The sequence below is a fragment of the Prionailurus bengalensis genome, chromosome D2 (assembly GCF_016509475.1).
Source record: "Prionailurus bengalensis isolate Pbe53 chromosome D2, Fcat_Pben_1.1_paternal_pri, whole genome shotgun sequence".
In the NCBI taxonomy this organism is placed as follows: domain Eukaryota; kingdom Metazoa; phylum Chordata; class Mammalia; order Carnivora; family Felidae; genus Prionailurus; species Prionailurus bengalensis.
In genome coordinates this window covers 9,314,457-9,337,616 of record NC_057351.1, presented here as the reverse complement: position 1 = coordinate 9,337,616, position 23,160 = coordinate 9,314,457, and the positions used below count along the sequence as shown (strand labels likewise).

The following is a 23,160-nucleotide window of genomic DNA, read 5'->3' as shown; positions in this document are numbered from 1 at the left end:
GTGTGTTTTCCAGGCATTATCGCCCAGCGGTTGCCTGAATTGGTTTCCATCTTGAGGACCTTTGTGGCAAGAGCTGTCTTTTCAAGCAGTCATTTTCCCTTAAACCCAAAATAATTCCAAATACATTATAAAGTATGAGAAAGCCTGTGAGCAAGCATATGGTTTCTCAATTGGAAAAGCATCAAAATTGTAAATTCCTGTCCTCTTCCATGAGGGCAAGGCGGTTTGGGGTCTACCAGAAGATCTTCCAATCTCTCACCTTCATGACGGGAAATCGAACTGAGCAAGAGGTGTTCTAAGCAGTTCCACTTCGGAATTTTAAAAAGAGCAAAAGGGGAGGAGGGAGAAGAAGGGAGAAGAGTTCTCTACAGTCTTTTCCAGCCTCGGCAACTGTATTTCTCATCCTCTAGAGAATGCCACGGGCTCCTTTCGATTTTTTATTTCTTACATAAGCCTTCTCTTTATGTGTCACAGGCAAGGCTTCATTTTTGCATTGCTAAACCTGCTTTCCTGCATCTCTGTGCCCACTCTCCCCATTTTTAGATGTTACACATGAGTGCTGGCCTCTTTTCCTATCTGAGCAGATGCAACAATTCTACCTTCTTACCCACATCCAAGCCCTTCATCCGCACACTGCACCAGCAAATATTCAAGTCCTGATGATTTCCACCAAGCCTGAGAGAGGCTCCTGTGTAATAGTTAAATCAACAAAGGGAATTCAAGGATCACAGCTGGGTTTAGACACAAAGACCGGTTTTTCCATTGCTGGTGAGTGGTACACAGCAGCCACCATGCCCGCAATATGCCTGCACAGAGACATCTAGCACTGAAATATCCAAACTCACAAGGTGAACGAAACGTGCACTTACAATCACGGTCTTGTTTCTCTGCCCCACACTTGCACTCATGAAGCTGGGACCAGAAAGGGCGATATTAGAAACGGTGTACTTGTGCCCAGAGCCCAACTTGCACACAGCAAGAAAGCTGTTGACATGAAACAGGACAGTGACTGTAATGGCCACACCACGTTCATCACTGTATCGCACGCACTTCTTCATGAACCCTGGCATCCTGAGCCTCTCCCTGCGGCTGACGGAGGACTGGCCCCAGCTTGAACCTCAGTCTGCATGACTTACTTAGTGGTTTGATCAAGTCCCCTTAGCCACAGTTTCCCCTACACAGTGCAGGTAAGGTCACACTGTCCTGCAAAGGGTTCATTAAGCTAGAAGGAGATAATGTGCATACAGGATTTTGGAACAGGGTTCAAATTCTCTACAATTACCAGGGTAGTTGTTTTTGTTAGCGCCGTTAGGCTGATTTACAGTAATTTAAATCTGCAAAAAGATGTTCTGCCATTTGTTTGTGTATGTTCCACTTTCCTCACCCTGTTGTGCACCAATTAAGGCGGCTTTCAGAACATGCCGTTCTCCCTCACAGCTTCCTGCATTTGAATATGCCGCTTGAATATCCTTCTGCTCCCCTCCACCCCCATGTCCCTTTGTCTGTCTGCCACTTTCCTACTCAGCATTCAAGACTCAGCTTAAAGACCTCCTGACTGGTGATGCCCACCTCTGTACCCTCTCTGTACCACAGTCGGGCAATTACTTGCCTGTATTGGGATGATCTGTGTCCAGTGTGGTCTCTTCCGTTTGACTGGACCAGGCTTGTCGAAGGCAGAACCAAGTCTTACTCAGTTTTCACCCCAATACCTGGTTCATGTTATTCACTCAATAAATGTTGATCAAAATGGTGAGTGAATGTCAAATACTTGGTGCCATGAAATCAATTGTATTAATCAGGTGAGCGATTCTTTGCTTCTTTGCTATAAATTTATGAAGGAAACTCATCACTCAGCTTTCTATAAGTGGTATACATATATATTCATTTTGTGTACATATTAAAGGGGAAAGCTAATAAAATACTCCCGGGGCTCCTGGGTGTCTCAGTCGACTCTTGATTCCACCTCCAGTTGTGATCTCACAGTTTGAGAGTTTGAGCCCCACATTGGGCTCCACAAGGTGGAGCCTGCTTGGGATTCTCTCTCCTCTCTCTCTCTCTCTCTCTCTCTCTCTCTGCCCCTCCTCCTCTGCTCATGCGTTCTGTCTCTCTCTCAAAAAAAAAAAAAACTTTAAAAAATACTCCCGGGGCGCCTGGGTGGCGCAGTCGGTTAAGCGTCCAACTTCAGCCAGGTCACGATCTCGCGGTCCTTGAGTTCGAGCCCCGCGTCGGGCTCTGGGCTGATGGCTCAGAGCCTGGAGCCTGTTTCCGGTTCTGTGTCTCCCTCTCTCTCTGCCCCTCCCCCGTTCATGCTCTGTCTCTCTCTGTCCCAAAAATAAATAAACGTTGAAAAAAAAATTAAAAAAAAAAATACTCCCAATTATTTGAAGTTTCAAACCGAGGACATGTGACCATGTGACAGAGACCATAAGATGTGATGTTTATGTGGAGAGGTAAGTTATACAAATTCATTGTTTCCCCAGTAGCTGCCATGAATCACTCATTCAGTAGGACACCAACACATATTATAGAAGAATAGGGTTTCTTGATGAACATTTGGAAAATTCTGGGAAAATCTCTATTTATAAAATTTATCATTTAATTACAATGTCATCTCTGGAGGAGTAGGAGAAGGCTGGTCAAAAAGTAACAACCTTCCAGTTATAAGATAAAAAAAATACTAGGGATATAATATACAGCATGATGACTATGGATAATATTGCCATATGACATATATGAAAACAGTTAAGAGAATAAATTCTGAGAACTCTCATCACAAGGAGAGAGAAATTATTTTTCTTTTCTTTTTTGCTTTGTTTTTATTGTATCTATATGGGATGATGGATGCTAATAACTACACTTACAGCAATAATGATTTCACAATATCTGTAAATTAAATTTATTAGGCTGTACATCTGAAACTTACACAGTGATGTATGTGAGTTATATCTCAACAGGACTGGAAGAAAGTGAAATGCCATCTCACGACTTAGCTTTCCGAGTATCATTTTGTCTTTTGTTTTGGTTTAGATTAACTTCCTCTTTCATTATTTTGTTCGATTTTCAGCTTTCGTGGTAACATGGCCCCTGTTTTCCTTCTACAAGAGAAATTCAGCACGCAGCAGAGTCCTTGATAAATTGGATTAGTTTGATGATCCCACTTGGAATAGGTATGTAGAACTTCAATATCTTCTTACTTAGTGTTTTGAACCCTTTTTATGATTCAACAGGAACCATTCCTGCTGTTCTTCCCGCTCACTGAGAATGGAATTTGCTATGAGGAGTAAAACTGATGGGTCAGAGATGACCTTTGTCTTTTCTGCTTCGAAGTACGTGTTCACGACTTGCAAGGCTCCGGAAGATGCCTTTCTTTTCTTCCTCGTGTGATAAATACACATTGAGAATACAGTCATTCCAGGAGAGGGAGGAAATTCTATGCTCGTAGGATTCTGAAAATAATATTAATCTGCAGCTCTTTGAACATCAAGTATATGAAATATGACTGATGCTCTGGTATGTTTATGAGTATAATGTCTGTAGTTCAGTGCTGTAATGGAAAGATACAAACTTCTTTTTTCCCAAAATTAGGCCAGGCTTAGGCAAAACTGAATACTAAATTACAGACTGAATAATTGCACATGTGAATTAATTAATCATCCCCGGATCACTGAGGTTTTGTGACAATTACTCCCTTGGTGTATCATCATATAAATATGATATAAAACCCACAAAATACAGTATCTGACAGTTTTTCTATATACAGAATTCTTTTGAAGGAAATGTTCTATAATTAGATTCTTATAAGGTATAAGCCTTGTAACTCTTGATTTGATCCAGTTAAGACTACTTGGATAACTACTGTGTGTGTGTGTGTGTGTGTGTGTGTGTGTGTGTGTGATATTATCACTAAGGTATATTTCATTATAAGATTCATTGCTTTCTTGTATTTGACTTTTAAAATATTATTAGGAATATGGTAGGCTTGTTGAGATGCTGGCAAAAATTTAGAAAAGTGTCCCATCTATATAAATTGTATTTTCAAAAGTAAAACTCTATAACAACTCTCCCATGCCCTGCCCCTCAAAAAAAAGTGTTGAAAACCACATTTCAGAAGTAGCACAGACTTGAGAGTTAATGAGACATGAGGACCTAGCTTTACTACTTAACCCATTACCTTAGGAGAATCTTTTATGTTTCCTTAGGAAGAGTGTTATTACTTAATTTGAATGGGAGGAAGAAAATAAATTAATTCACAGGTACAATGTATGAAGCCCACGAGGTCACTTTTATTCTTAATGAAGTATCAGGTAATTAAGGATTGTGTTTCCAAGAGTCTCCAAAGAATTTCATTTCTACCTTCTGTGAGAGTCTGAAATCCATAATTAGAGTTTAACTGCCTGATTTAAACAGAATTTGCAGCTGGTCACCTACATGTTAGATCTGTCTTCGTTTGTTTATTTTTACAAGGTTTTGTTTTGGTTTTTGGCCCACACAAAGTTGATACGTATGTATTTTAAACAATTACCAAATCAAAAAACCCAGGAGAGTTCACATAAAAATCTAAGTTCCCAGTCTTCTCTTTCTTGGTCAGTGACACTACAATTAAACCAGTTACTTATTTAAGAAACCTAGTTGCCATACAAGAGACTTCCCTCTTCTTAACCTCTCCACATCTACCCCATCAAGTTCTCCAAGTTCAGCCCTGACTCCGTGGTTCTCAACCCTTATGGTGAAAAGATGCTGGTTCCCAGGTTGCACCCAGAAAAGGAAAGCAGAATTTTTTTTAAAAAGCTCCTCAAAAGATTCATATGTGCAGTTGGGGTTTAGAGCCACTGCTCCAAAATCTTCATTCGTGTCTGTGTCAAATGCCACCACCCCTCCCCCCACGCAAGTGAGACCTTCCCGTCTCACCAGTGCCCTGCAGTGGTCCTGAATTCACCTTCTCACTTCTATTCTGATCCCCAGTCAACCCATTCTCTGCCCAACAGCCAGAACGATTGTTTGTAAATAGAAAAACATCTGGTCAGTGCCTGCTTACACCTCTTTAGTAATAACAGCAATAATGAAGATCACGGATAATGATCATTTATGCTTTGGTGGGATGAAGTTCAGGTTTGTTGAAAGACCGAGTCACCGAAGTGGTGAATTTCAGGACAAATGGGGGAAGGACATAAAAGGTATAACTGAAAATACCAAGGCAGTTTTGTTCCACACCCCCCCCCAAAATCAGGCTTCTGGCCGAATCTTCTGCTGGCCTGTTCCTCTAGGCAGTGACCCAGAGGCCAAAAATAGTGCTGACCTTTCCCACAAATTGCCACCCAATCCACATCCTGGTCTCCCATGACCATCAGGAGGAGCAAAGGGATTTCATAATTTGTCAGTGACACTATTATAAGTTTAATTTCATGGCACAGCCACCAAAGTTTATTAAATGTCACTCCCTCAGAGTTGCACGATTCACCCAGCAAAATACAATGATATTGGTAAATTTTTAGGCAAAATAACAGAATCAAGGGTGTGTATTTGTTGGGGGGCGGGGATGATGGTTACAGCTAGGATCTTTTTTCCTATAGCTCATAGATGTAGGTCCTTCTTTTCGCCAATAAATAATGTAAATCCAGTAATTTATTTGAGCTGCAGTGGAGACATTTTGTCCTCATGTGACTGTATCGTGATTTTATAGACCACTGTATCAGCCACTGAAATCTTTTCTTTAGATTCTAAGCACCCCATCACTGTAGATGTTGCGCTTTCCACTGGGAGGGCAGAAGATAAGGTTTTCATCAAAAAGTACACTCTTTGAGGTATAGTGGTGTTGTTTCATCAGAGTTTTAAAAGATACCAGTAAATGCAAACTGCTTTGGTGCTGAGTGGAAACTTGGATCCCTGTCGGCACCCCATGCACGTGGCATAATCAACTTTTATTTCGTGCTTTTATTTCATGCTGTCTTATATACAGAACCTTCTGCAGTTCACCATCATTTCCATTATTAAAAAGTTCAAGGAGCTGCTTTAAGAACCTGACAAAAATGTGCATTTGACATTCGGGTAATGGAGACCAGTAAAGAGGTTATAAATGCAGCTACCTAGGTGTTGAATTAAGGCCAGGGGCATGGCTACCTTCTTTACCCTACATTATTTTCATCAGTGAAGCTAAAGTGTGTTTGGGGACCTAATTTACCCAAATAATATGCCTGTGCAGAGTTATCCTTCATTTAAGAAAACAGTTGATATTTTAAGCTTCCCCTAAACGTTTAGTTTGGGGGAAAATGGAAAACAAAATATACGGAGAGAAGCACACATGCGCGCATGCACACACACACACACACACACACACACACACACACACACACTCACACACACACACAGACCATCCCAAGAGACACTGGACAGGACCCTGCTTGCTAATGAGATGCCCACGCATTTCTTTTTGGGATCAAGGTGGATTGGTCTTGTATGGAATTCTCTGTGGTGAATAGAGCTTTAATAAGGCCACATATTCCTTTCATGCTGTTTTAGGAATTTCTTTGAAAGGATTCAGGCAGTGACACCCCTTGTGTTTTAGAGTTTTACATTTGTACAGACAAAGCTTTTCAAATAATATAAAGCCATTTTTCTAAATTCCTTATATCCCCGAGTCCCTGGGTTCTGGACAGAGGAAGATTAAAATCTCTATAAAATCTTCCATATTGCGACCACATGAACCAGCTATTGAGGGAGAAATTAATAGCATCTGAAATGAACCTTGTGTTAAGCGTCCTTCACTTTGTATTTTCTACTACTTTGCTCATTTTCTATTAAGTCTTTTTAATCAGAGAGCTCCCTAAAACTCACATACAGTTGATTCAGATTAATCTTTAAAATCTAATATAAAAGATAAATACATACTATGTTTGTTAAAGAGCAGACACACTATGAATGCTTGTGAATACTGAATTCATTCTGAAAATTCATATTATCTTGTATTGTTATATCAAATGGCTCCAAAAATATATGTTTGTCACAGATATTTACTACTGCATCAGACTTTTTCTTATTACTGTCATTCCTCTAGCACCTCGTGTTGACTCTTTTTTTGTTGTTGTTCTTTTTTTTTACCTTTTTTTAAACTTCAATTCTTTTTAGTAAACATACAGTGCAATATTGATTTCGGGAGTAGAATCAGTGATTCATCACTTACATACACCCAGTGTTCATCCCAACAAGTGCCCTCATTTGTACCCATCCCCCATCTAGCCCATCCCCCACCCACCTCCCTTAGTCAACCCATAGTTTGTTCTCTATCATTAAGGGTCTCTTGTGGTTTGATCCCACTCTTCTCATTTCCACCACATATGTTTATCTGTTTTGTTTCTTAAATTCCATAAACGAGTGAAATCATGTGGTATCATACAGTATTTGTCTTTCTCTGATTGACTAACTTAGCTTCACGTAATACATTCTAGCTCCAACCACATCTTTGCAAATGGCAAGATTTCGTTCTTTTTGATGACTGAGTAATATTTCATTGTGTGTATATATATACCACATCTTCTTTATCCATTCATCAGTTGATGGACATTCGGGCTCTCTCCACAGTTTGGCTGTTGTTGATAATGTTGCAGTAAACATTGGGGTGCATGTACCCTTTCAAATATGTATTTTTGTATCCTTTGGGTAAATACCTAACATTGCAATTCCTAGGTCATAGGATAGTTCTATTTTTAGTTTCTTGAGAAACCTCCATACTGTTCTGCATAGTGGCTGCACCAGTTTACATTCCCACCAACAGTGCAAGAGGGTTCCCCTTTCTCCACATCCTCACAAATTGCCTATTGTTTCTTGTGTTGTTAATTTTTCCCATTCTGACAGGTATAAAGTGGTATCTCATCATGGTTTTGATTTGTATTTCCCAGATGATGAGTGATATTGAGCAACTTTTCTGGTGTCTGTTAACATCTGGATGTCTTCTTTGGAAAAGTGTCTATTCAGGTCTTCTGCCCGTTCCTTAACTGAGTTATTTGTTTTTTGGGTACTGAGTTTGATAAGTTCTTAATAGATTTTGAACATTAACCTTTTATTGGAAATGTCTTTGCAATTATGTCTTCTTCCATTTTGTCGGTTGCCCTTTAGTTTTGTTGATTGTTTCCTTCATTGTGCAGAAGTTTTTTATCTTGATGAAGTCCTAGTAGTTCCTTTTTGTTTTTGTTTCCCTTGCCTTTGGTGACATGTCTAGGAAGAAGTTGCTGTGGAAAGGTCAAAGAGGTTGCTGCCTGTGTTTTCCTCTAGGGTTTTGATGGTTTCCTGTCTCACATTTAGCTCTTTCATCCATTTTGAACTTGTTTTTGTGTATGGAGTAAAAAAGTGGTCCAGGTTCATTCTTCTGCATCTAGCCATCCATTTTTCCCAGAACTATCTGTTGAAGAGACTGTCTTTTTTCCAGTGGGTATTCTCTCCTGCTTTGTGAAGATGAGTTGACCATATAGTTGTGGATCCATTTCTGGGTTTTCTATTCTATTCCATTGGTCTATGTGTCTGTTTTTGTGCCAGTACCATACTGCCTTGATGACTACAGCTTTGTAATAGAGCTTAAAATCCAGAATTGTGATGCCTCCAGTTTCGTTTTTCTTTTTCAGGATTGTTTTGGCTATTTGGGGTCTTTTGTGGTTCCATACAAACTTTGGGATTGTTTGTTCTAGCTCTGTGAAAAATCCTGGTGGTGTTTTGATAAGGGTTGCATTAAATGTATAAATCGCTTTGGATAGTATAGACATTTTAACAGTATTTGTTCTTCAAATCCATAAGCATGGAATGCCTTTCCATTTCTTTGTGTCCTCTTCAAGTTCTTTCATAAGTGTTCTATAGTTTTCAGACTATAGATCTTTTAACCTCTTTAGTTAGGTTTATTTCTAGATACCTTATTGTTTTAGGTTGCAAATGGGATTGATTCCTTGATTTCTTTTTCTGCTCCTTCATTATTGGTGTATAGAAATGCAACAAATTTCTGCACATTGGTTTCATATTCTGTAATTTGCAGATTTCATGTATCCGTTCTAGCAATTTTTTGATGAAGTCTTTTGGATTTTCTACATACAGTATAATGTCATCTGAAAATAGTGAAAGTTTGACTTCTTCTTTGCTGATTTGCATGCTTTTCATTTCTTTTTGTTGTCTGATTGCTGAGGCTAAGACTTCCAGTACTATGTTAAATAGCAACAGAGAGAGTAGACACACTTATTTTTTTTTTCCCATTGAGGATGATATTAGCTGTGGGTCTTTTTTATATGGCCTTTATTATGTTGAGGTATGTTCCATCTATCACTACTTTGTTGAGGGCTTTTATCAAGAATGAATGCTGAGGGGCGCCTGGGTGGCGCAGTCGGTTAAGCGTCCGACTTCAGCCAGGTCACGATCTCGCGGTCCGTGAGTTCGAGCCCCGCATCAGGCTCTGGGCTGATGGCTCAGAGCCTGGAGCCTGTTTCTGATTCTGTGTCTCCCTCTCTCTCTGCCCCTCCCCCGTTCATGCTCTCTCTCTCTCTCTCTCTCTCTGTCCCAAAAATAAATAAACGTTGAAAAAAAAATTAAAAAAAAAAAGAATGAATGCTGTATTTTGTCAGATGCTTTTTCTGCATCTATTGAGAAGATCATATGATTCTTACCCTTTCTTTTATTAATGTGGTGTATCATGTTGATTGATTTGTGAATATTGAACCAGCCCCAAAGCCCAGGAATAAATCCCACTGGTCATAATAATCATGACCTCTTGAGAATAATCATGTTGCCTCTTGAGAGTGAATATTTTAGAATGAAACATATAGTCTTCCAGTATCCTCCATGCTTGGACTCCACATTAGATTTTAGTAAATATTTTTAGGATTTGTAGAATGAATGATTCAAATGCATTTTGATATTAGACACCAGCAGAGGAAATACCAAAGCTAGGAACGGACTTGGTACATAGAATAATGAGCAATGGAAATGGTAATTCATCAGATCAGAGACTATATTTGATACGCTCTGCTGAAGCAGAGAGATGGACATCATTTTTAAAGGATTTGGGTAAAGTAAAAAAGCCAAGAAGGCTAATATTTTGGTTAAGAACTCATCCTGATTTTATTAAGGCCATGGCTGTTGACTTCCTTCTTCACCACTATTTTCATCTTTAATTTTTTTCTGCCATGTTGAGGAGATGTTCTAGCCTGAAGATTCCTAACTGAGATGCTTTATCTTTTGAAACTTTTCTAGGGTCATGTGGACAACCATTAAAATGTAGAGTACTACAGAGTGGCTATAAATACTAGTCTGGTATAGAAATAGCTGCACTAGTGAAGAGTTTGGTGGCTTCTAATGCTGTCCAAGTAAACTCTAGGAAGTACTTGAATGTCTTCCACATTTCCATCTACCTATCCATTAAATCTCTGACTTCTCTTGGCAAAGTTCAAACCCAATTAAAGATGATAGACTTTATATTACTTCTCTTTTGCATTTTAGAAAAAGAGTAGATGGTCCAAATGGATATGATGGTCTTCACGATACTATTAAGTCCTTCATACGGAAAGTTATTTTTCTCAATAGTAGTGAAATTTCATTTCAAAATTAGACTGCATTCATAGTGTAACAACACACAGTGCCTTGGGAAAGAAACAGTTTCATATATTTAAGGTTCCTAAATCATATCCTCATATTTGGGAGAATTTAAAAACAAAGCAAAACATTTTCTTTATCAGAATAATAATATGATCAATGATAACTTTGATATTAAGTATTTTGAAATAAAGAACTTCCATATTTAACTTTGCCTTTTCAATGTTCAATCATATTTTTCTTTACATTATTAATATTATTAGACATTTTCATCTACTCTTGTTTTTACTTGTGTATCTTTTCTAACCTATAAAATAAAAATATTTTAGATGGCTTAGCACAATAATAAAATAGAATAATTATAAATGAAATAGAAAATTAAGGGAGGGGTGCCTGGGTGGCTCAGTCAGTTAAGCGTCAGACTCTTGATTTGGATCAGGCCATGATCTGGTGGTTGGTTGGATTGAGCCCCACATCGGGCTCTTTGCTGACAGCTTGTTTGCAATTCTTGCTCTCTGCCCCTCCCCAACTCAGTGTGCTCACTTGCTCTCTCTCTCTCTCTCTCTCTCTCTCTCAAAAATAAGTAAATAAACATTTTTTTAAAAAGAAAATTAGAGGAGGAAAAAAGTGTAATTAAAACCAGAGAACCAAGAAAGAAAGAAATATCAGTCACAATTAGGCAGACCCTAGGGACCAGAAGTTACTACTGTTGGTCTTTAAGCTTGACTCTGAGTTTCCTGGCAGCAAAATTTAGTTAGGCAATTTTGTTATCTGAAAAAAAAATCTCACAAAAAGCAAGTACTGTACTGCCTAACATTATCATATTCATTCTGTAAAAAGAGAAATTGCACACTTGAAGGAATGGAAACTGTTTATGATGCTGTGGGACTATTAAACTCATATTAAAGCATCACAACAGGAGGGATGAGCTACAGCTATCCTGAACTGTGTGTATCTATCATCAGCATCTATTTATATTTGAAGTCATGTTTCAGCTAATGGTTGAATGAAATCCATTGAAGTCAGGAATTTGTATATTGAATTCCATTAGCCTTTTAACCTCAATGGGCACAGAGGTCTTGATCATATCTTCTGTTCTCTACCACCGTCAACATTAAAATTTTTTTAAAGATTTTATTTTTAAGCAACCTCTACACCCAATTTGAGGCTCAAACCCACAACCCAGAGATCAAGAGTCTCATGCTCCGCTGACTGAGCCGGCCAGGAGTCCCTGTCAGCATTAAATTTTGAATGATGGTTTATGGAATCAGGTTGAAGCTATAGTTTCAAAATTGCTGTCTAGATTCTCACAAAAGTGGAGGTAGTTTTATTGTTTCAAATTCTTTAGTTTATTTCCTTTGGCATAAAATCACATGGCCGCCTAACACTGTTTTTATTAGGTTGGCTAATACCAGACATACATATTTTTAATTTTGTTACTCTGTAAGCTTTTGGGGAAAAAAATGAATGAGTCTTTATATTTTTTTGATTAGGATCATTGAACAAAGAGTAGTAAACTGCTACATATTTCCCTAAACAACAACTTCCTGCATTAATCTATTGCAATATGAATATTGTGATTAATTCTCGTAAAAGCATGGGACATAACTGGATCATTTTAAAAAGGAAAAAAAAGGAAATCACATATTATGTAAGCCACATGGTATAAGATAGAGTTAGGAATCTCTATGCATGAATTCTGGTCTTAAAAGATTGAAAGGACGACTTTCAATAAGGAAAAAACAATGGAAATGAATCCATAAGAAAGAATGAATTGTCAGTAAAACACGCCTCTTCTATGTTAACATATAGCTTATTTCCAACTATTGCATTGTAACCAACACAAAGTAGAATTAAGTAATGAGGGGCCAAAATTTGAAATTTATATTCTTCTTCCACTAATTTCTTATGACTTTGGGCATATTCTTTTTTTTTTCCTAACAACCTTTTTATGTTTTTTTTTTTGAGCATATTTTTAACTTGTGGCTGCCATATAAGTTCTCCCTACTTAGAATAAAAGATAAGTTTGAGAGCCTGTCTCCAGGTATTAAACAAAAGGTTAACATGGTGGTACTGAATGCTGTTTTTCTGGGACATTTTTTCAACTTACAAAGACCATTTTAAATTAAATTGATTAGGGGCACCTGGGTGGCGCAGTCGGTTAAGCGTCGGACTTCAGCCAGGTCACGATCTTGCGGTCCGTGAGTTCAAGCCCCGCGTCGGGCTCTGGGCTGATGGCTCGGAGCCTGGAGCCTGTTTCCGATTCTGTGTCTCTCTCTCTCTCTGCCCCTCCCCCATTCGTGCTCGGTCTCTCTCTGTCCCAAAAATAAATAAAAAACGTTGAAAAAAATTTTTAAAAAAAAATTAATTAATTAAATTGATTATTTTGCAAACTGGTGCAGCTGCTCTGGAAAACAGGGTGGAGGTTCCTCAAAAAAATTAGAAATAGAATTACCCTATGACCCAGCAATTGCACTACTAGGAATTTATCCAAAGGATACAGGAGTGCTGATGCATAGGGGCACATATACCCCAATGTTTATAGCAGTACTTTCAACAATAGCCAAAGTATGGGAAGAGCCTAAATGTCCACCAACTGATGAATGGATCAAGAAGGTGTGGTTTATATATACAATGGAATACTACTTGGCAATGAGAAAGAATGAAGTCATGCCATTTGCAGCAATGTGGGTGGAACTGGAGGGTATTACGCTGAGTGAAATAAGTCAGTCAGAGAAAGACAGAGATCATGTTTTCACTCATATGTGGAACTTGAGAAACTTAACAGAAGACCATGGGGGAAGGAGGGGGGAAAACATAGTTAAAAACAGAGAGTGAGGGAGGCAAACCATAAGAGACTCTTAAATACAGAGAAAAAACTGAGGGTTGACTGGGGGGATGGGGGAGAGGGGAAAATGGGTGATGGGCATTGAGGAGGGCACTTGTTGGGATGAGCACTGGGTCTTGTATGTAAGCAATGAACCAAGGGAATCTACCCCCAAAACCAAGAGCACACTGTACCCACTGTATGTTAGCCAACTTTAAAATAAATTACATTTAAAAATATAATAATTAATTAATTAACTAATTACATTGATTATTCTGAGGGTGCCTATGTGGCTCAGTCAGTTAAGCGTCCAACTTCAACTCAGGCCATGATCTCGTGGTTTGTGAGTTCAAGCCCCATGTCGGGCTCTGTGCTGACAGCTTGGAGCCTGAGGCCTGTTTCAGATTCTGTGTCTTCCTCTGTCTCTGCCCCCCCCCCCATCAAAAGTAGATAAACATTTTTTAAAAATTTTATTAAATTGATTATTTTTACTGCTACACAGTTAAAACTTGAGTATCACCATTAATCTGCTCGACTCTTTCCCATTTTCCAAGCACTGCTATGGTCCAGTCCCCACGTGGGAACCCTAACACATATCATTACTTCACATTACCTGATTTCAGAGCAGCGCTGGGAGATAGGTAATATCATCTTCACTCTGCATGTAATAAACAAAAATGTATTACAGGAAAGTTATGTCATGAGTAATTCCCATCTCCTTACTAAGAAGGCTAACCCAAGAAAACCAGAATTTTTGCTTTCTCAGCACAAAACTCTTATCCATCAGCGTTTCGCCATCAGGCTTGTGTTGTCCCCTGTGGGACATTGGGCAGTTTATGGAGCCGTGTTTGGTTGTCAGGGGGAAGCGTCCCTGGCATCTAGTGGGCAGAGGCTAGCGATGATGCAAACTTCCTGCGATGCACAGGGAACCCATATCCCCAACAAGGAATTATCCAGATCAAAATGTCCGCAGTGCTGAGGTGGAGACGCCCTGCTCTAAAAAAGTGCCTTGTGAGGGGCTCCTGGGTGGCTCAGTCGGTTAAGTGTCCAACTTCAGCTTAGGTCATGATCGCACAGTTCGTGGGATCGAGCCCCGCGTCGGGCTCTGTGCTGACGGCTCGGAGCCTGGAACCTGCTTCAGATTGTGTCTCCCTCTCTCTCTGCCCTTCCCCTCCTCACGCTCTGTGTCTCTCAAAAATGAATAAACATTGAAAAAAATTTCTTTTAATAAATAAATTTTTAAAAAGTGCCTTGTGGAGAGTATTGAGTAGTTAGTGAAAGGCTATAGATGTTCATAAAAAAGGAAAGTGTATAGGAAGTGAGTATTCTGACAGGGACACTGGGCAGAGTGAGTCTGGGGGCTGAGGGGGAGTGTCAGGCAGGAAGGCTTTGCGGATGGAGCCAGGAGACATGTGGAAACATGTATGAAAGGGAGCTTTTCTCCTCCTTTTTATTTTTTATTATTTTTTAAGGTTTATTTTGAGAGAGACAGCACAAGTAAGGGAGGAACAGAGAGAGAGAAAAAGAGAGAGAATCCCAAGCAGGCTCTACACTTTCAGCTCAGAGCCTGCCACAGGGCTCGAACTCACAAAACCATAAGATCATGACCTGAGCTGAAACCCAGAGTTGGAGGCTTCACCGACTGAACCACGCAGGCGCCCCCTCTCTTTCCTTTCAAATACAGGACAACCTGTCTGCCCTCTTCATGCTCCAGCCTCACTCAGCATCTCGCTAGACTTTCTTGGCCGTTTCCCCTCTGCTGCTCATTCTGATTCCACACGGCATGTAAGCTCTAAGAAGTGTCATGACCCACTACCTACTGGGGGACCCTGTCTTACTCCAAATCTGCATTTCAGTTGTACCTTGCATACAACCCCAGCCGGGAACTGGATGGCTGTATCTACTCTGAGGGAAGATATTTAACTTCCCTGAGCTTTGGTATCTTTATCTGTAAAAATGGAAATAATGGTATTTTCTTCCTGGGATTGTCATAAGGAATAAAAGAGTCTCTACTACAAAGCAGGTTCTTCCTAAATATCCTATTAGCTCCTCAGTTAAGTGGCATTTCATTGGCTTTCTCAAAAAAAACAAAAACAAGAGTTCTAACCACTGGTGCTCTGTGGTCTGCCATTCTCATCCCCAAACAGTACAAAGAAAAGCAATAATAAAAACTTTCTGCTCTGCTTCCTCCCTAGTCTGGGTCTCGCCAGCTCTCAGAATCGGGTTCTGTCGTTGACATACCCCTCCCCCGTTGTTGTGCGAGTCGTCATCGCTGCAACTGAATGAGTCTGAAGTCTTCTTTAACGATTTCTTCAGTTATGTCTCTCCCACCAGTTTTACTTCACTCCAGTCCTTCCTCGGTACTGGTTCCAGAATAATCTATATGTTTTTAAATGAGCCACATAACGTTACGCTTCTATCTTAAAAACTGTTGACTCCAGGGGCTCCTGGGTGGCTCAGTCCGTTAAGCATCCGACTTCGGCTCAGGTCATGATCTTGCGGTTTGTGGGTTCAAGCCCCACGTCAAGCTCTGTGCTGACGGCTCAGAGCCTGGAGCCAGCTTCCGATTCTGTGTCTCCCTCTCTTTCTGCCCCTCCCCTGCTCATGCTCTGTCTCTCTCTCTCAAAAAATAAATAAATGTTAAAAAATAAAAACTGTTGACTCCACGGTGCCCACAGGCGCCTATCCTACAAACTGAAATTGGAGAATTTCATGCAAGCTCCTAAGAGCCACTCCCTTCCATTAATCCTACGTAAGTTCTACCACACTGGTGTCTTACTGTTCACTGGGAATTATCCAAACGCTGTGCTTGCACACAGTCCCCATCCTGCCTGCAGTATGCTGAACCTCCTTTCCTGCCACGTGTGTATTCTTCTCAAGACCCTGATTAAATCTCACTTTTTCACTGATGCCTCTTCACATGCCTGGCTCATCTTCCCCAAGCAGAGTTAGGTTTACCATGCTGTGTTCCCAGAACTCTTCCTTCATAGTTACCCAGCACTTAGCACCTTGTATTGTAACTTATTGATTTCCTCGGTCATTTCCCTGGGACCGCCCTCATATTCATCATAGTATTCTTAGGGCAGTACATAACGGCCACTAAATACATGCTTTATTGTTGAATAAATGCTAAGCGACCCATGAATCCCTGTTAATTTATCATTCCCTTGCAGCTAGGGAAATGGTGCAATAAATTAATTTGCCCAACGTTCTGGAGCATCCAAAAAGATTAGCAGTGAGTTTCATTAACTTCAGCTTTTACCCTCCCACCATTTCTCAGCTGGGAAGAAATGCAGAGAGAGAAAAATGTAATGTACCTACCTCCTAAGACTTTGACACCTTTTGTAAGATGTGGTGTCATCCAGTTTCTTTCAAAATTATCAACATAAGTGCTTAGGAAGCGTTTAAGGTATTATAATGTTCTCTCAAGAAAAAAAGCTATCACTTAAGGACAGATGTCATCCATTCATTCAACAGATTTGTGTTGATTGCTGAATATGTTCCAGATTGCCTGGAGCATTATTATTCTATTAATACTATATTTTAATAATAATCGTACTATTTTTTGAAAATTAATGGGATGTAGGGCGCCTGGGTGGCTCAGTAGGTTAAGCGCCAACTTCAGCTCAAGTCATGATCTTGCACTTTGTGAGTTTAAGTCCCACATTGGGTTCTGTGTGCTGACAGCTCAGAGCCTGGAACCTCCTTTGGATTCTGTGTCTCCCTTTCTCTCTGTCCCTCCCCCACTCATGCTCTGTCTCTCTCACTCTCTCAAAAATAAATAAACATTTTTAAAAAAAGAAAACGAGGGGCGCGTGGGTGGCTCGGTCGGTTGAGCGGCCGACTTCGGCTCAGGTCATGATCTCATGGTCCGTGAGTTCAAGCCCCGCGTCGGGCTCTGTGCTGACAGCTCAGAGCCTGGAGCCTGTTTCGGATTCTGTGTCTCCCTCTCTCTGACCCTCCCCTGTTCATGCTCTGTCTCTCTCTGTCTCAAAAATAAACGTTAAAAAAAAAAAAAAAGAAAATGAATGAGATGTAAAATGTGTCCTCTAACGCCCAAGATTAATTAATTGACTCACTTGTGCTAAGAAGATATCTACAAGTTTTATATTTGATCTAGGACTTTAAATTTATTTGTTAATAAACCCTTCTAAAGGAAGCTGATGTTACCTATATATCTTGGTGCTGGGTTCACAGATTATTCCTCACTCTACTTTATGAGCAGGAATATTCCAGAACAACATCATGTGGTATTGTTACATCATGTCTTTCTGAGTTAGATCATATTTATACTTAGATATACTTTTTAAAAATTAGTTCACTTCAGGGGCACCTGGGTGGCCCAGTTGAGCATCGGACTTCAGCTCAGGTCATGATCTAATGGTTTGTGAGTTCAAGCGCCATATGGGGCTGGGTTCCAGCTTGGAGCCTGGAACCTGCTTCAGATTCTTTGTCTCCTTCTCTCTCTGCCCCTCCCCTCCTCGTGTTCTGTCTCTCTCTTCTCTCAAAAATAAATAAACATTAAAAAAAAAATTTTAATTAGTTTACTGCATAAAACCATTCCTTTTACATTCCATTGAACAAATTTAACAAGTTTATGGTCTTCATGTCACAAAATCGTAAAAACCTGCCTTTACTAATATAAATGTGACATGTTTATACACTCAAGAAGTTTATGCGTTTGAGTATATAACTATATTCTGATCACTACCAAATACCACTGTTATTAATGCATCACGCCATGCTGGATGTTTACACTGATGTACAAAAGTCTCTGCTCTTGCGGCCTCTGGGTGATTTAGTGAGTTCAGCGTCTGACTCTTGATTTCAGCTCGGGTCGTGATCTCGCACTGAGTGTGGAGCCTGCTTGGGATCCTCTCTCCCTCTTTCTCTGCCCCTCCCCCTCTCGCACGTGCATGCTCTGGCTCTCTTTCTCTCTTTCTCAAAATAAATAAACTTAATAAAAATTCTCTTCTCTTAAGATAGTTGTGAGAATGAAAAAAAAATTGGGGAGTTTGGTACCTTCTTTTACTTTTTCTTGTAATATATTGCAGTGTTTTTCACTGATCTATTTGCAGAAAGCACCAATATAAATATGTTAGTGTATAACTGCTAGTGTATATAATTGTATGTTATTATTATATAGTATATTATATATTTTTATATATGTATTTCTCGCTGACTTCGAAGCATTGTCCTGGATTTTTTTCCTAAAAAATATGTTACCATACCGGTTTTCAACACAGATTTAATGACTATTTTTTAACTTTATTCAAACTGCATTATCAGTGCAAAATTTCATTTTTTATATGCTCTGTATTTTGCTAAGATTATTCAAGTCCACTAAGTGCATATTTGTGCATATTTATTTGTACACATGCCCATCTAAGACTAACAATGTTGTAAGTCGATGTATCAGTGATTTAAAAAGTACTTCCATAAGCATAGTGTAGCGGTTATGGGCATAAACTTTGCACCCAGAAGCTCTGGGTTCGAGTTCCCCATCAAAACCTATCCATGGAGTCTCCTTGTTTCCTGACTTATCTTAGCCCCCGTTTTCCCATTTTGCCAAGGAGGGTCATCAGGCCCATTTTATGGACAGACCATGGAAAGGATTCCATGAGATGGGGTGTATAAAGTTAAACAACTTTCTGCGTGCCTGTGCAGGTTAGAGTACAGAGAATAGCGATTTGAGTTTAGACCTCACAAAGGCCTTTAATAGTTCAATTTTGTGTCAAAGGGAGAGATAGAGGGGAAAAGCCATGTCCACAGCGATTGGGCAGTATCTGACTCCAGGTCACGGAGCTTTGGAGTGCCCCTGAATGCGGGTTTCCCTCATGCCTGCCCTGCCTCCAGCCCCGAGCTCCTGGTGGACCAGATGGATTTTTACATCCTCAATGTTCTGAAAGATAGTAAGCACTCCAGAAATGCTGGGTAATAATGCAGTTAAAGAAAATTTTGACAATTGCGTGATTGTAAGAATTCCTATGGGAAATTAAAGTTAGGGAGTCAAAGACTGAGAGTCTTTGAGCCACACTAGTATAGCAGAAGGTAGTCTTTTTGCTAAGCTTCTGTTACATCACATCCCAAGGGCAAGAATCTTGTCTTAATTGATGTAAGAGAGTGCCTGGTATAGACAGACACTCAATATCTATTCATTTCATAACTGATAGAGCAAATGGATAAACTTGAATAACTAGAAGGAAGTGTTAATAAAAACCTTTTGAAGTTTTGAAATAAAAATGTTATTATTCTTACTATTGTTTTGCCACTAACGTTTTGGAAAGAATATATGCCTTTGGGTGGGTTTTTATCCTCAGGTCTCCTTGTATTCCTCTTTTCCATGTGCAATATAAAATTCTTCCTTTGCTTTTTTCCTCCATTTGTTTTGCTTATGAACAACTGGACTTTGTTTTCTCAATACTTTAAAAATATTTATCTTTTTCTTAAGACTCTTATTGAAATAAAATAAAACTTTGTTAATGTGTACTAAATGAAGAAAAGTTGAGACATAGTCGTCTGTTTTGTTTTTTTATTTTTTTTTAATGTCTTTATTTTATTTTGAGAGAGGGACAAAGTGTGAGCAGGAGGAGGGGCAGAGAGAGAGGGAGACACAGAATCTGAAGCAGGTTCCAGGCTCCAAGCTGTCAGCACAGAGCCTGACATGGGGCTCGAACCCACGAACTGTGAGATCACAACCTGAGCTGAAGTCGGACACTCAACCGACTGAGCCACCCAGGCAGGCGCCCCTGTTTGTTTTGTTTGATGCATAAAATGTAACTGAAATTCAGGGACTGTGGACAGTGGTATTTTTGAGGTGTCTATGTTAGGAGGTGAGAGAAGAATGATCCTTAAGGAACACCATGACTTTCAATAGCACAGATATCTCTGAAGTCCTTTAAATTACTGTGTATCCTTAGGATAGTTAAGGTGGAAGTGCAGTCTTACTTCTTCTCTTGTTTTTGATATTGAAATAAGAAAATGTATCACTTTGACCCGAGTACTGTGATAAATTCACCATTGAACATCACAATTGAAGATTTAATTCAAAAACCACAAGGCACCCGCGGGCTCAGCCAGTGGAGCACGTGATTCTTGATCTCAGGGTTGTGAGTTCAAGCCCCACATGAGGTGTAAAGATTACTTAGAAAATAACATCTTTTAGAAAATATTTAACTCGAAAACCAAAGTTTGTGTACATATATATATGTGTACATATGTATGTGTGTGTATATATATATACACGTATATATATATGTATATATATATATATATATATATATGTATATGTATATATGCTGATTTGTTTTAAAATAAAGTAAACCTCCTCAGTTCTCTCCACTGGAGTTTTTAATAACAATTACAGTGAAAATGTGATCTGTCTGAATGTTACTAATTTGTTTTGTTGGAAAACACAGAATGAGATTTTTTGCAGTTAGTTTTTTTTTCCCCCCAGGGGAGGATTCTAATTGAAGCGTCACAAATTAAAGATACAGAAGGTTGATGGGGGGGTGGGGGAGAGGGGAACGTGGGTGATGGGCATTGAGGAGGGCACCTGTTGGGATGAGCACTGGGTGTTGTATGGAAACCAATTTGACAATAAATTATATTTAATAATAAAAAAAGACAAAAAAAGATGCAGGAGGAATGACAAGTAATAAAATATTAATGGGACCGACTGTTGCCTTAACTTGAAGCACTTCCTTTGTGCACAGACAGGTTTACATTCAGGCATAGGTAAGTAAATGTTTGCATAAGAAGGTGATAAGAATATGAATAAAAATGTAAATTTTTCTAGTTAGAATTAAAAAAAATTTTTTTTAAGTTTATTTATTCTTGGGAGAAAGAGAGAGACAGAGCATGAGCAGGGGAGGGGCAGAGAGAGAGGAGGAGACACAGAATCCGAAACAGGCTCCAGGTTCTGAGCTGTCAGCACAGAGCCCAACGCGGGGCTTGAACTCACGAACCGCGAGATCATGACCTGAGCCGAAGTCGGACGCCCAACCGACTGAGCCACCCAGGCGCCCCTAGAAGTTTTTTAATAGTGAAAAGAATTATAGCAGAGCTCATGAATTAGACTTTTGATAACGCTGTGTGTTAAAACACATAAAATCGTTCCCCAAATGTAAAATTATTTTGTATTTGGAATTTCCTGTGCTTCATTAGCCTTGCACCATGTCTTCAGACATGTTTCCTCTTTCTGAGAGATCCTAAAACTGGGATTTTTACTGGCCACATACTTTGGGTCAGACATCCTTACACACTGAGGCTATGACAGCAAATGAAACAAAAAGGTTGTGCCTTTATGGAGGTCATGTTATAGTAGGGGCAGATAGAAAGTACAGAGATACACATACAAATGTTGAGTGTGCGGGGACATCGATCTTAATAAGCATATTAGGGCAAGAGAGAATCTTGGCACTAAAGGGATGTGGTGCAGTGTTCTTTTAAGGAGAGTGTTCAGAGTCCTTTTTCAGTTAAGGTCACATTGGAAGAGAAACCCCAGAAGAAGCCAGGGCAGGGGACCAGCATCAGCAAAGGCCCTGAGGTAGGAGCATACTTGAGACGTTGAAGAGAGGCAGGGAAGAACCACAAGCTCAGGATGGAGAGGAAGAAAACGCTGAGAAAATGGAATCAAGTCAGAAATTGGTGGAAGGCCAAGTAGACCATCGTAAGACTTTGAATTTTAGACGAAGTGACCTGGGAAGCGTTTGGAAGATTTTGAGCGAAGGAGTGACATAATCTAAGGGTTTTATGGAAGGATCATTCTGGCTTTTCTGTGAAGAAGACTAGATGGGGAAAGGGTTGCAGACCGTCAGTAATAGATGGGAGCGTGAGGAGCAGACGTGAACATTTCTCCTTGCACAGCCACGCCCAGCTGCGAGGAAGGTCACCGTGTGACCAGCTGAGAGTCAGGGGCTTATTATTACAAGAACAGGAAGAACGGATGTAAGCGTGAAAAGAGCAGTTTCGGTGTCATTCAGAGGTAGGACATGGGGTAGAAGGACCAAGTTTGTGGAGGGGCAGTCCTGAGGGTTTGTGCAGGAAAAATACGAGATGCTCAGGTGAACCCCAATGAAATATTTGGGAGGGGCACAAAGGAGTTGTTTGGTTGGGGAAGATTTGGGGTTCTTTTGTATTGTTATATGTCAATTCGAAGCTTGGAAACAAGAGCATGTAAAGTGAAAGAGATAAGAACCCTAGGGGTGTCCCTGCTTCTGAGCGTGGTTTGAGAACATATTTGAAGAGTCACCTCACCCTCAGAGGGAGAGAAGGTGCTGGTGGGTGGCCTTCTCGTTTTCCTCAGGGTCTGCACATTTCCTTTTTGCCCTAACACTCAGAGTGCTATGGATTCCCATTCCAATATCTCCCAACTCGGTGTGAGTGCAAGCTTTTGCATATATAATACTTGAAATCCCTAAGATGATCCCAGCAAGGCAGAATAATCATCAAAACAAGGGGGCTGTGTTAACCTAAATTGAACATACTTCATGCAAAAGTACTTTCTCATCTTAAAGGGTGAAATCACTTAAAAATAGGACTGTTTTTCTCAAAAATTACCCCTTATACGCAAATTCACAGTAAATTATTTTGTCTGCTCTGGGAGAGGATCATCATTTTAAGAAGTTGCATAGGGTTGTTTGTGTTAGTATTCCTAAAAATTCATAATGTTTCTGTGACATGTAGTAGCTTGTAATTTTGAAGTATATATATATTTAGGTGTTTTGTTATAAGCAGATGAAATATGCATGTATATACTTAGGTAGATAATT

The 23,160-nt window shown here is 39.7% G+C and overlaps 1 protein-coding gene across 1 annotated transcript in view; it reads left to right on the top strand.

Annotated features, from left to right (window-relative positions):
* Positions 1 to 23,160, top strand: part of CHRM3 (cholinergic receptor muscarinic 3) — a 519,800-nt gene that overhangs the window by 263,732 nt on the left and 232,908 nt on the right. Inside the window, exon 4 of the mRNA XM_043596199.1 lies at positions 3,065 to 3,167. The gene's annotated coding sequence lies outside the window, so the exon portion shown is untranslated. The remainder of the gene's footprint in view (positions 1 to 3,064; positions 3,168 to 23,160) is intronic.